This window comes from Stegodyphus dumicola, chromosome 5 (assembly GCF_044657685.1).
Source record: "Stegodyphus dumicola isolate Sdum_Otavi_A_Nest chromosome 5, ASM4465768v1".
NCBI lineage: Eukaryota > Metazoa > Arthropoda > Arachnida > Araneae > Eresidae > Stegodyphus > Stegodyphus dumicola.
Genome location: NC_140772.1, coordinates 20,683,676 through 20,698,494, shown reverse-complemented (window position 1 = coordinate 20,698,494; position 14,819 = coordinate 20,683,676). Strand labels below are relative to the sequence as shown.

At 36.5% G+C, this 14,819-nt stretch overlaps 1 protein-coding gene across 2 annotated transcripts in view; it reads left to right on the top strand.

Moving 5' to 3' along the window:
- Positions 1-280: 280 nt before the first annotated feature.
- LOC118182387 (NAD kinase-like) overlaps positions 281-14,819 on the top strand; it is a 216,648-nt gene continuing 202,109 nt past the window's right edge. The window contains exon 1 of one of the 2 annotated variants that reach the window (XM_035351739.2): positions 281-551. The gene's annotated coding sequence lies outside the window, so the exon portion shown is untranslated. Of the gene's footprint in view, positions 552-2,128; positions 2,279-14,819 lie in introns of those variants that run through there. The other variant, XM_035351744.2, reaches the window with a different exon arrangement.

Below are 14,819 nucleotides of genomic sequence, written 5' to 3'. Positions count from 1 at the left end.
TTTTATAACAATGAAAGGGGAAAAGAAAAGATCTTATCTACTACCATCGACTGGCAACAACCTGTATTTATCTCGGACATGCTTTTATGGAAAATGAAAACAGTAACACAAAGAAGAGGTTTTCTTCAACATTGTAAAAAAAAAGGGGGGAAGAGAGAGACAGAGAAAGATGAAAAAAATTTTCATAAGAGTAAAAGTAAACCTCAACGAGTGGCGGGGCTTCGAAGGGAGTGGATCGTCTGCTTCGCGGCGGTGCAGTGACCGCCGTTAGCAAGCCAGTTCCATCCGAAGTTATTTCCCGCCCGAGGCAATTTCTAACAGCGGGAAAGTTTTCATGTCTTTCCGGTGTTAGTAGTTCTTCGCACGCCTAGAGTGTATTCCATTTTAACAAAATGTGTCTGCGTAACTTTATTCGGATAATGCAGCTGTTGACGTCGAGATTCCTGTGAAATCGTCTGCAAGAAGTTCATTCTGAGTTAGACATCCAATGTTTTTAAGCATATTCTATTCGAGATTTATACAGTCCCACTCTCCAGTTTTCCAATTATCTGGTAAGTTAAGTGTTTTCATTTATTTATTATTTTTGTTTGTTTACTACGTATGACACACTAGACTAATATTTTGCTGATGGGGAATCTTCAGTTAGTCGAACTGAACTTTCACATAGTGCTTAATTATTAAAAATAAATTTTAGTTCGAAATTTGTTAAAAATTATTTTTTATTTTTCTCGGTGTATGCGCGAGTAAAACCACGTGTCTTTAAAATGTTGCTTTTTACATTTATGCTTTCATGTATTATTTCTACTAACTGGAAAGAAAGGAAATGTACTTAATGCAAAGATAACTTTAAAAAATATTTTTACTACCTTTTTTGAGTGGGCACATACCAACTTACGATTATCATCCTACATATTTTATTCTAATGCACAAATAAAATTAAAGCAGGTGTCTGTAAACTTTTTATAATGAGTCCTTTCAAGAATTTATCAACTCTGAATTTTTATTTTGATTCTGTTTTTGATTTCCGTTCTAATTTGATTGCATAATTATAACAGCCCAACAGCATCAAAATAAAATGCGGTTTTTAAAGTTTATTAGCTCAGAAGCGCTATTAATTTCGTTTTGGCATTTTGTGGCATTTCACTATAAACGACGTTTCATTTTTCAAATTGTTGCCACCAAATATTATTGCCCTGTATTATATTTAAGGGAATTAAATAATGATGAATCTGCATAAATATAGGTATATTTTACGCATTGTGATAAAACAACGGTACCAAGAGAAATTCAATTTTCAACAACGTACGTCTACACCGGAATATGAGCATCTGGAAGCCCAAATTTGGAATTTGTTTCGTCTACAATACAATGCAATTTGGAATTTGTATCGCATATTTTGTAAAGTATTTATGAGTATTTGATTAAGAAGCTCAACGATTTAAAAGCGAGCAATGGCAACAGTGTACGGGGAAAAAAAAAAAAAAAAGTATCTTTATCTCCAGCACGCGAGACTGTGTATCGGAAATTTCTAAAGATACGCTCTTTTTGAATTATTTTGGGCTATTGCTGTTGAATTGAATTTTATAGTTTAAGTGCGAAGAACATGATTTTTAATAAATAACAGGTAACACACAAAACGTTCAAAAAAGCCCCTTGGAAGTAATATAAAATCTGAAAACTTTCAGATTTTTTTTATTTATTTTATATTGTTTATTATTTTACAGATTACACGCATTGAATCTTAATTTTGTAAATTCTATTTTAATTTAACAGTTGTTTCTTCATTAAGAAAATGCTGTAATCTCTGAAGCAGAAATATCAAGCTATTTTAAGAATTAAACAAAACATTTCGATTCTAATAATCAATTTACCACAAGTTTATAATTTCGAAACAATAATTTAGTAAATCATGTATCTTAAAATTTAATAAAAACTTTCCGTAAAAAGAAGGCGAAGAAGTTGTTTGATTTATCGCCAAGTTGTTGTTTCATTTCTGGTAGCCTGAGTAGTTGAACGTTATGGAAACCCTATTGTGACGTAATCGGGTGCATGATTCTGGGAAATATTGAATCATGGGATGTTTCGTAAGTGTTTTTGTGGTGTGTGTTAAAACTGTTTAGATGGATTTAAATGGGTTTGTAGGAAGAAAGGTTCAGATGGTCACTATGTGAAGCGTTCGATCAGAAAGAGTACCTGGTTTGAAAAAAGTCATTTGAGTATGATTGATATTTTGGTTTTTACATGGCTCTGGGTGTACGAAGCGAACTCGAAAATCATGGTAAGTAAATATTTGCTTTCTGTAGTGCTTAAATGTGTAACATGTTTTTCCTTTTTTATGTTATTTTATTGTTTAGTTTAAAATGTATTTTATTGAGAATATGTATTTTTTGTTTGCCTATATTGTAGAATTTGGTATTCCATTGACTTTTTAAGTGAAAATCTATCGATGTGTACATGGACAAAGTAAAGGGAGTGCGCAATGCAAGTTTGTGCAATTCTGGGATTTCTTTAAGTGAAAATAGGTCGACGTGTACATGGATAAAGTCAGAGGAGTGCGCAATGCCATTTTTGTGCAATTCAGTTTTTTTTTTTTTTTTTTTTTGAGTGAAAATGAGTCGTGTACATGGATACCGAGTTTGTGCAATTGTTTGTCTTGTTATTTTGGCTTCGTGTAGCGGCGATTTTTGCCGCAAAAATCGCCGCTACACGAAGCCAAAATAACGAGTTAAAGAATTCGGTATCCATGTACCGCCAAAAATCGCCAAGTTTCGCCAAGGGGTACACTAAACTATACTTTTATCGGAAGAAATTTTAATCAGGTCTTTTTTAAAATAATTTGTTTTTAATATTTCTGGTTTACTTTCTCTCTTAGCCAACGGCTATTTACTCACTTCACAATAAAGTTTAATTATATTAATTTAAAGGCTTTTTATTTCAAAATTTTAAAATCTCTAATTTGCTTTAATTAATTATTGTATAAGAATCTTAGCAGTAAATGCTCTATAATTTTGAAAATCCTATTTACACACTTCCTTTATTATATACTAGAAAGCCCGGCGGTCATACGAAATGACCGCTGTTTTAGATATTATAAATTGTAATTAAAGTGATTTATGCAAAGGTGTCTGCTAATTCAAACTGAATTACCAGGGCAAGTTCCTCCTTCTACTTGCTTAATTGCTTAAAGTAGAGTGCAATGAAGGAAACCACTGGCGGTACATTTCTTAAGAGCCACCGCTAGCTCAATCAATAAAGGTGATCTAAATAATAAAATGTTAATTCACATGTCAAAGACACCTTTGTACGCAACATTTCTTGTGTAGATCTTTCCATCATTTTTAAGCTCGCCTTGCAGAGGACCATCCATTATTTTTACTTTTACGTCCGTTCTTTCACGAACTCTTGAACAGGCAACATAAAGTTGACCGTGTCCAAATGCAGGTTCAGTTAAAAAAATGCCGACACGCTTAAGCGTTTGGCCCTGAGACTTATTGATGCTCATAGCACAGGCAAGTTTTACAGGAAATTGTCTTGCTTGTGTCGAATGGAACGAAAGTGACAGCGCGCTGTTACTTTGCATCAGATAAAAGAATGTCTGGAACAAGGAAATTGTCTACGTCTCAATTGAAACGGCAACCCTGTGCCGTGTTAACTTCACCCCATTGGCTAGTACAGATACGCAAGCAACCAATAAACTATCGGCGACAAACAGACACTTAAGCCGCATATAATAAAGATATTTATTTATTTCATTTTATTTGTTTTTTCATCGTTGCCGGTTTTTGCCGGTTGCATATTTCCGCATTCTATTATATATAGATGTTAAATTTATTTATTAAATGTTAAATGCACGTGCTCTTGTATTTTTAATTTTTCCGGCTTAGCTTTCTTATAATATTCGTCATGCGCTGCACTGCACGGGGAATAAAACAATTTACAGTTACGCAAGCAACCAATAAACTGTCGGCGATAAACACTTAAGCCGCTTATATACATATAGGTATGTATCTGTAGGTTATAAACTATGAAAAAAAAGACTTCTACTTTTACTTTAGCTATATTCTTGTAGTTCCTCATTTTAATTTGGCCACCTCCCCTTTCTGTTCTAAACTGTTTGTAATAATTTGTCTGGACTGCGTCTTTCAAAATTAATTCGTTTCACGACTGTCTTTTAGCCATGCGGATGATAAATACTGTCGTATCGCAACTTTATATAACGGTTCCTTAATTGGAGAGACTCCGCCATTTCTTGCACCAAAATGTGCATTTTATTTCTTTAGATTCTACCTTACATTCCCTTTTTCCCAGTTTGCAATGTCTATATATACATCCCCTTCAAGAAAGCTGATTCTTCATGGGCTCCTCAATGGAGCCTTCAAGCACAGGTCCTTCAAGGAAGAAGCAGGATACAGGAGAATGAAATCCACATGTATGGGAGAATGTTCTCTAACCAGTGCATGGGAAAATGTTCTCTAACTCTGAGGAATTCCATAATTTCCTCAGAGTGATCCATAATTCTGTTGAATTAGGAGGTGTATGAATTTTGTATTCCGCAGAGCTTCGTATTAGGAGAAACCCAGATGTCTTCAATTGCGCTGAGATGTGGAGACTTTTAGACTCTCATGGCAAGACTTCCAGCTCAGGCGAGTGTTTCTCTAATCATGATTTGGTGTCTCTACATTCATATGATTACGCACTATCTTGTTTGAAGGAATTTACCAAAGTGAACACAGGACACGGAATAGTGTAACTCATCATAAAGGTCAGCTGCCAGAGACGTTTTGTAGATGTACTAGGGACTCTACTGAATACCAGCTGAATAAACTCCACCTCAGTGCGGAACCACCATAGCTTGAACTATTTACTGTTGAACTGTGCTATCTATAGATCTATTGAATTTTTTTCACGCATACATCTATCCATCTGCCAAAAATAGTCTGGAAAGCGACTTGTAAGACCAGGCTACTCATTTCCAGTCATCAAATGTCCAGTGTCTGAACTGCTGAGTCCAGATGAGCTGCATAACTCTAGGCTAGCATTCATCAGGTGCTTTTTAACTGGGTTCTTAAAGCTCATGTAATAAAGAGAAAGTTTCACTAGCTTAACTTTCTTGTAGTTTGCTTTAGCAATTCAAGAAGTATGAAAGATCCTATCAGATGACTTCTCCTCATCACGTGACAGTGCGCACCTACCTGCAGGCTTCGCGGACCAATCAAATGAAATGCACTGCTGCTTCTTACGTGACAATGGTCACGCCCTCTTGTCTACCTTCGCCTCTACGCCCAGCCAGGGCTCATTAGTTCGGAGCTTCCATCGTCATGTGTCGCATCGATATTACATCAGAGAGCCGGAACACGTTGTGTTTTCTCGCACAATAATCGCGGAATACAAGTGGAACAAGAAACAAGGAAAGTTTCACAGTCTTCGTGATGATGAATACTGTACCAACCCAGAAGCTGGAACTATCAGATAGCATTACTTAAAGTCGCTTAAATCACAAAATATTACCATTCTGCGAACAAAAATAGCTTTAGAAGCTTTCGAAGAAGTCTACAACGAGTATACGCTCTGGCAGTACGGTCGGCGCTAGAGCCAGGAGGCAGAGTCTAAGGCAGATAGCCCTTGTGTGCTTTGCTATAACTGAATAATCCTAATCCATCCCTTAGAACGTCCTTCACGAAGGCATCCCTCCTCTTAGCCAGATAGCCCTCGAGGCTTTGCTGTAATTAAATAACCTAACCTAACCTCAGGTACACAATATCACGCGCTGGAGATAATCCCCCCCCCGTACAGTGTTGCTATTACTGCAAACTTTGAAGGTACCGGTGAAGAGCTTTAACCAGTTTTAATGTCAGCACAATTATTGATGTACATAGGGATTTAGAACTTAACAAAAGCCGCTCTACAGATCAGGTATATTCCGAATGGTTTAACCTTAGGACGAGAGCCTGGTCTGTAGTGTGGTAGTAGTAGTCGTATAGTTCGACCGTCTGAAGCGCAACCCTGGTTGGCATTCTGCCAAAACACATAGACTCGTCCAAAAGGGGCGGTATTACTTGCTGCGACGTGAAAGGTCTTCTCTTCTCCAGAAAGAGCTATGCTGGAGGGAAAGAAAGTCTCCATCCTTCTACCCTATTTTGAGAATAATTCGGTCCGAATGGCGCATGCGTGTTTGCGCTCATGGTCGCGGATGAGGCGATCGAACTATAGTAGTAGTAGCGTTACGATGCATTCTGCATAGACTGAACTATCTTTTTCTGGAGGCCTACCAGCGGCCGAGCGGTAGGCCTCCAGAAAATGTCACTATACCCTGGTAGTTTGGTCCGAAGTTAAAAGCCCGCGAGCGGGCTGGCTGCATGGGTGTTTTCGTGGTTTTCCCTATATGTATTCCCCATACGTATAGGCGTATCTTGCGCTCCTGGCCACGAGGTACTTCGTGGGCTTATTCTGATGTTACTGTCAGACAAGTGAGATAAGCCACAAAAACAAATTATTACAACGAATCAGCTTTATAATTTATTTTAATTATAAAATAATAATTTATAGTTTAAAAGCGAAAAATACAGGATTTTATCTCATATGTAGCTGCTTTTTAATTTTATAGCCCAAAGGGCAAATTTGTCCAGAAGGGCTATTCATTTCATTTTGGCATTTTGCGTTGGTTTACCATAAACGGCGTTTCACTTTTCAAATTGTTGCCAACAAATATTAGAGCCCTGAATTATACAGAACTTATCTGGGAAGTAACTAGCTCCACTTGACTGTGAAGCGACTGTACAGCGCCGAGCGGTGCTACCGGTGAAGAGAGACCTTAAGCTTTTCAGCGGTAACGGGGTTAATCGCCTTCGTGCTCTTGGCAAATCAGGAAGTGCTGCGGCGTGAACAACTTTATAGTACCCTTGTCGTACTTACAATGTAGAAAAATTTAGAGCAAACGTCAGAGCAGGGTCGTCAGAATCCGAAAAAAAAAAAAAAAAAAATCAAAGGGTAATGGAAACTGCATCGTGGCATGACGTTCTACCTGAGCCGGATCGGCGTAGCAACGGTTCCCCACCCACCCTACAATCCCGACCTAGCCTCGGTGGACCTCTTTTTGGCCCCTCGATTGAAGCGGGTGTTTAAAGGACATCATCTGGGCACTGTGGACAACATCCCAGCAACCACGACGGCTCTTCTGAAGGACATCCCGGCGGAGGACTTTCAAAAGGCATATACAGCATGGGCAGAGCGCTGGCAAAAGTGTATCGATGCGGAAGGTATGTACTTTGAGGAATATTAAGTTGCTTTATGTGTACGGTCAATAAACTGTGAGAGAAAAAATGAGACTAGTGACTTTTCGGACAAACCCTGTATTAAAAGAAATTAAATTAGGAAGAATCTGCATGAATGTATGTATTTTTCTCACACTATAAAAAAACAACGGTACCTAGAGACATCAAATTATAAACAGCGTAGTCCTCCACACGAATGTGGACATCTGGAAGCCCAAATTTGCAATTTGTTTTATTATCTATCTCATACTTTGTAAAACTTTGACGAATTTTTGATTAACAAACTCAACAATTTCAAAGCGATAACAGTACAATAACAATACTGTACGGGAAAAAAAAAAAAAAAAAAAAAAAAGACTCCAGCGCGCGAGACTGTGTATCGGAAATTCTAAAGATATTCTCTTTTAAAATTATTTTGTGATATTGCTGTTGAATTGAATATTATGGTTTAAGTTCGAAGAACATGTTACTTAATAAATAAAGGTGACCATTAAAAGAACCACCCATTAAAAAAACGCCTTTTAAAATTTAGGCTAAAAAAAATTCTGAAAGCTTTTAGATTTTATATTACGCCCAAAGGGGTATTTTTTTAACGTTTTCTGTGTTATCTTTATTAATTATATATCATGCTTTTCGCACTTAGCTCATAAAATTCAATTCAATAGCAGTATCACAAAATAATATAAAAAGAGCATAATCTTTAGAATTTCAGGTACACAGGGCCCACCAGCGGCCGAGCGGTAAAATCGCTGCATAGTGGTAGCTCGGTCCGAGGTTCGAATCCCGCGAACGGGCTGGCTGCATGGCGTTTTCGTGGTTTTCCCCATGTGTAACGTGTATACGAGTCCGTTTCCCTTAGAAAGTTCTCCACGAAGGCATCCCTCCCTTTAGGCAGATAGCCCTTGTGTGCTTTGCCATAACTGAATAATCCTAATCCATCCCTTAGAAAGTCCTTCACGAAGGCATCCCTCCTCTTAGGCAGATAGCCCTCGAGGTTTTGCTGTAATTAAATAACCTAACCTAACCTCAGGTACACAATATCACGCGCTGGAGATAATTCCCCCCCCCCGGACAGTGTTGCTATTAATCGCTTTGAAATCGTTGAGTTTGTTAACCAAAAATTTGTTAAAGTTTTACAAAATATGAAATTGATACTAAAACATTTTCCGAATTTTAAATTTGGGTTTCCAGATGCCCATATTCGCAGGAGGATTACGTTATTCAAAATTGGATGGCTCTAGGTACCGTTGTTTTATCACAATAAGAGAAACATACATACATTTATGCAGATTCTTCATTATTTAATTCCTTTAAATATAACACAGGGCGAGAATATTTGGTGGCAACAGTTTGAAAAGTGAAACAACGCAAAATGCCAGAAAGAAATTAATAGTCCTTCTGAGCAAATTGGCTACTTTTGACTAATAATAAGCATTTACATTTTAGAAATCAATTCAACAGCCTCGAAACTGTTCTAAAAATGTTGTAATTGCATTTGTACATAGGGGGAACTGCATAAGAGAAATACTCCGTTCCGGATAAATATCCGTGTATGACAAAATAGTATTGCGTAATTGAGAAGTTTACTTCAAACTGTATAATGTCGCGTAAATTTATTGAAATCTGTATAATATTGCGTAACTGAAATTGACTGCATCTTATACGAATCCTTACACTTTGTTAAAGCAACTGGGCGGCACTTCTTGCTAAAACAAAACTTTCTGGAGCTGACAAGCGTCCTCTGTGAGCATCAGATCGCAACCGATTATCGGAAACCAGCGAAACCACTTTGCTCGTCTTTCGATGAGAGTTGTTATTTGCGAACTCCCTTCCCCTCCATCGGGACGAATAACCTGTAACTTTTTCTCCAAGCTCGAACAATTTTTAGAGATCACTCGCCTCACCACTTAATTTCTTACTTAATTCTGCCTTTGTGACCCCGACGGGCTTGCAGTGAAGACGGAAAGGGCAGCACACCGACCCCAAAAAAATCATTAAAATCTGAAACCTTTCAGATTACGTCTGAAAAGGGCGTTTTTTTTTAACGTTATGTGTGTTACCTTTATTTATTAAATATAATATTCTTTGCACTTAAACCATAAAATTCAAACTTTCTCGAGGTGTTTCACCATCAACACTAAAAAAAACCTGGAAATTTGCTGGAACGGCCCTCCATGGTTAGTCAAATCTCTAGAATATTGGCCCCATTCTGATACTATTTCTAAAGATTACAGTCATAACTTCGAGGCAAAGAAAGAAAAGGTTCAGACCCTTCACATCGTATCTACTCAACCAATCATAAAGGCTGGAAACTACAGTTCTTACATTCGATTGTTACGTGTAACATCTTGGATTCTTCGCTTTATTCACAGCTGTAGGAAACAAGAAAAGTTAGTTAGTGAGTTACATGCCACAGAACTGAATAAAGTTCGTATTTATTGGATACAGACCGTTCAGAAAGAATCCTTTCCTTCAGAATAGGAAGCTCTGTTGACAGGAAAATCACTCCCTAAGAAATCAAGGATAAAACAATTTAACCCTTTCTCCAAGAACAATATTATACTTCTTGGTGGTCGACTACAATTTTCTGATTTATCTCATGGTGAAAAACATCCCATATTATTGGAAAGTTCTCATCATTTTACAAGCCTACTGATACGCCAAACACATTTACGAATGCATCATCTCGGTGTTCGGATTGTACTTTCTCAGCTTCGTTCAGAATATTGGATATTAAGAGCAAGACAAGCCATTAAAAAGGGGACAAAGACTTGCCTTCCATGTAAAGTACTGAAACAAAAAAGAAGTGAACAGATAGAAGTTCCATTACCAGCTGAGCGAATTCAAAAGAATTTTGAAACTACCGGAATTGATTTTGCTGAACCACACTACGTAAAAAATAATATATCCGTTACAAAAGCTTACATTGACATCTTCACATGTGCTACAATTCGAGCTATCCACTTAGAATTGACGTCTTTCCACTTGCATTACAACGTTTTGTCTCTAGACGTTCACTTCCTCATACAGTGTACACTGATAATGCCACAACTTTCTGCGCTGCGGACAAAGAGTTGAAATTATTGTGGGATACTATATCCTCTGCCAAGGCACAATAGTTTTATGCCCACCACAACATCAAATGGAAATTCATCGCCCCCCGAGCGGCTTGGTGGGGAGGATGGTGGGAACGAATGATAGGCTCAATTAAGGGATGCCTTCGGAAAACATTAGGTAAGGCTCTTTTGGACGACGCTGGTTTGATCACTGTATTATGTGATATTGAAGCCGCTCTTAACAGTAGACCGATTGTCCACGTATACGGAATAAAAGGTGACTCTGAGGAAGCTTTAACCCACTCGCACTTCCTCATAGGAAAGAAATTAACTACTATTTCTTCCAGCCTCACAAATCCTGAAACAAATTTAAATCGTATGTGGAAGAATCGTCAAAATTTGATGGACTCCTTTTGGAAAAGATGGCAAAAGGAATATTTGATGGACTTGCGTACATTTCATCAAGTGCGGAATCCATCTGAAACAAATAAAATACTGAAAGGGGACATTGTCCTGCTACAAGAAGTTAGACTTCGCCACACCTGGGAAAAGGCCCGTGTTGAGAGCTAATCCTTGGCCGCGACAAGAAAGTCCGTACTTGTGTTCTGCGCACCAATGGACATACCATTACCCGACCTGTCCAGCTGGTCATTCCCCTGGAGGTTGACCAGGGTGGGGAGGTGTTGCGGCAAAGCCAACGAGCTATTAAAAATAACATTACCCTTTTTGTGAATGGCATCACTTACGTTTTTGTATTCATAAATGTCTTTTGCTTGTTCTGTACTTCATGTTTATGTTAGGAAATAAATAAGTATAAAATACTATCTCCTAATAGGAGCAATGTCGCAAAATAATTTTAAAATGAGCATATCTTTAGAATTTCCGATACACAATATCGCACCCGCTGGAGATAAAAAGGTTTCCCCCCCCACCCGTCATAGAGTGTTGCCATTGCTTGCTTTTAAATCGTTGAGTTTGTTACTCAAAAATTCGTTAAAGGTTTACAAAATATGTAATCGATAATAAAACGAATTTCAAATTCCAAATCTGGGCTTTCAGATGACCATATTCGATAGAAGATTACTTAATTCAGAAATAGATGGCTCTAGGTACCATTGTTTTATCCCATTGCGAGAAACATACATACATTTATGGAGATTCTTTATTATTTAATTTCTTTAAATATAACACAGGGCGATAATATTTGGTGGCTACAATTTGAAAAGTGAACCGGCATTTGTAGCGAAGCAACGCAAAATGCCAAAACGAAATTAATAACCCTTCAGGACAAATTGCCCCTTTGGGCTAAAAAAGCAAAATCTGAAAGGGTTTAGATTTTAACGATCGTCTAAAAGGGTTCATTAAGGTTCTTTTAGGCTTCTATCTTTTTAGCTTTATCATTAAGCATCATTTTCTTCACACTTATGCCATGTGAAATTCCACAATAAAAGTGAAAAAGTTTTAGAAGCAGCACAGCAACATATGTCTCATTAATGACAACATATCGTTTTCAGTCTTTTCTCACATTCGCCTATCAATATTCAGTTTACTTAGTAAGATGGCTTCCGAAATTATTTTTCTCTCTTTTTATTATTAATGTTTTGTGTGCCGTCCACCTGGGATAGTGATAAATTACTTTTACTATCGTACCGAAGGGCCTGGGTTCGAATCCCGGTGAAGGCATGGATGTTTGTAAATGTATAGTGTTTGTGAAGCATGTTTGCACTCTAAATATGCGGCGAAGTCCTCTCGAGAGCTGTGTGGCAGGGGGGAGAGAGGTGAGAGACCCTGTTAGCCCTCCCTTCGGAGTGCTCATGGAGGGAGGAAGTAAGATGGAGTCGCCCTAAACAAGTTTCTCCGTACCCTGCTCTGAAGCACCGGCGATCCCTACGTGGTGACCAAAACATTGGGTCATTTACCATTGAGTTCTATGGGATTTGACGCGTTCGGGTGTAAATATTTTGTAATTACGTCGCAAATATACGTATAAATGTATATATTTTCTTTTTCTACAACACTTCAGAGTCCTAAGTATATAAAAACAACATATTTTTAAACAACATTTCATTCTGAACGGAATTAAATGCTATACTTTTCACAGGACAGTTTTCTCAGAATGGTTTAATTTGAATGAAATATTTTCACAAGTTTTCGTTAATTACATTAGAAAAAAAAAAAAAAAAAAAAAAATAAGGTAATACGATTTTATTCGGTTAAGGTACAAAAATTAAGATCAAAGTTTATTGTATTATTAATATTAAAATTATGCATTATTTCTTTTCTATTTATAGAGCTTCTTCCTAAAATACTTTCTTAAATATGACATGATTTTTTGGCTTCTTTTAAATCGAAAAATGTAAGTCAATTTATAATTAATGCTCTATTCGGTTCATTTTAAATTAGAGAATTATTAGGAATTAGAGAAATACTTATTCCTAATAATTAAATAGGTATTAAATAGTATTTGAATTTCTCTGAACATTTCTGAAAGGGAATAAAATAAGTTTTTTTTTTTTTTTTTTTTTTTTTTTTTTTTTTTTAAGTATTATTTAAAACTTGTAACTGAGTTATTATAAAATGTAAAGGGAATAATTCTTTTAATTATACTTATCAGATTTTTTTTTTTACCCTTCATTTCAACAATACATATTCCAAAACTCTTTATTACGTTCTTAAGTGCGCATCTCATAGCATTTGCTTTACAATACCTTTTAACAGATTGCTTTCCAATACGAACAATTCTTGCTTAAATAGTTTTATAACGTATTTGTCAACAGGATTTGAATTTATGTTTACAATTCAATATTAAGGTTATTATATATTTAGATAACATTTATAATCATTATAAATTAGATACATTTAATCATTAGATTTCTTCACAGTACTTTCACAGTTGTTTATAAGTGAATAAATTCTTCATTTCAAATACATTTATAAATAATTTAATGAATATTTAAGTATTTTGTCAAAGGCAGATACATGCTTTTTGCAAGCACATGCATAAATACCCATACATATTTCCTATTTATCATTTCCGGCATGTGCAAATCTTTAATTTCTGTGCATTCACTATATTTTTCGTGTAAAGTAATTTACACTAATTTAGCATACACCCGAAAGTTTTACATAAAAATATATATGAATATAACTTGAATGAAAATTATAAGTATTATTTTTAATACCCACTCAAAGGTCAGTTTTTCTTCAAAATTCCTCCACGATGGCATCTCTCTCTTTAGGCAGATAGCCCTTGCATGCGTTACTCTATTTAATAAAAACTTAATCTGACCTATGTGCCTAATTACAAATATTTTAACATACATAATTTTATATTTACATTTAGCCATCAAGTTTCAAACTTTTCAAATCATCTAGAAAATAAATTTTGGCAGATCTCTTTTAGCAATTTTCTTAAAATCTATATTTTTGTAGTGCAACAGCTTATAATTTTATAAAACAAATTCATAATCAAAATCGCTGTTGTTAGTTATCGAAAAATAACCAAGATGTGATTTTTGCGTAAATGTCAGTAAACTATGCAAATTGCTATTATCCATCACACTATGAATGTTTCTTTCATGCGAGAGTGTCCCTTTTTCGATTTCTATGGAACTGTCGTGTGTCGAAATACTATCAGAATCTTGTCAAGCGAGCTTCTGAATGTAAACAAAGAACACCCCGTTTGGTGACCCAAGCTTCAAAGCAGTGCTAGCGCGGAATGGCCCCTCCTTCCTTTCCTACCTCCATTAGAGTGCTCTCTATCAAAACTGGGGGCGGAACGGAGCAAAGTCGTAATGTCACCTGCATGGTACCCAAAGCTAACGACAGGTGCCATGTTGCACTCCTTGCCATGATTTTTGTTGGCTTGTTCTGATGCTGCTGTCAGACAAATGAGATAAGTCACAACAACAATAACACTAATTCAGAAGGTCAAACAAAATCAGCATTATATTTTCGAAATTTTTACAGGACTAGTTTCGATGGTTTTACCGAACCACCATCCTCAGCTGCAAAACCGCAAATGAACAAGATAGGAAATAATGATTACATAAGATAAGAAAGCCTGAAAGAATAAGCAAGTGGCGCCATCTGTTGATGAAACCAGAACTAAACCATAATTTCTTTAAAGGCCGAAGGAAAAGTTGGATTGGAATTAGAATCGTTAACTAGAACAGAAAGATTTTTTTGAATGTGAAATGCCTCTAGAAAATCCAATTCGCCAATGGAAGATGTTTTTTGAATAATTTTGGCAGCAGAAAAATTGAAAGTGTGATTTTCGGACCCACAATGTTGAGCAACACAAGACTTCTGAGTTCCCTTTTTTCTAACATATACACCTCATGTTCCTTGACGCGAAATTTTAAGGCTCTCTTAGTTTGGCCAATGTAAATTAAACCACACTGGCAAGGAATCCTATAAATACACTAATTCAGAATTCATATCCGGAATGGGTTCCTTGAGTATGAAACTCGGAATTTTATTGATGGGAGAA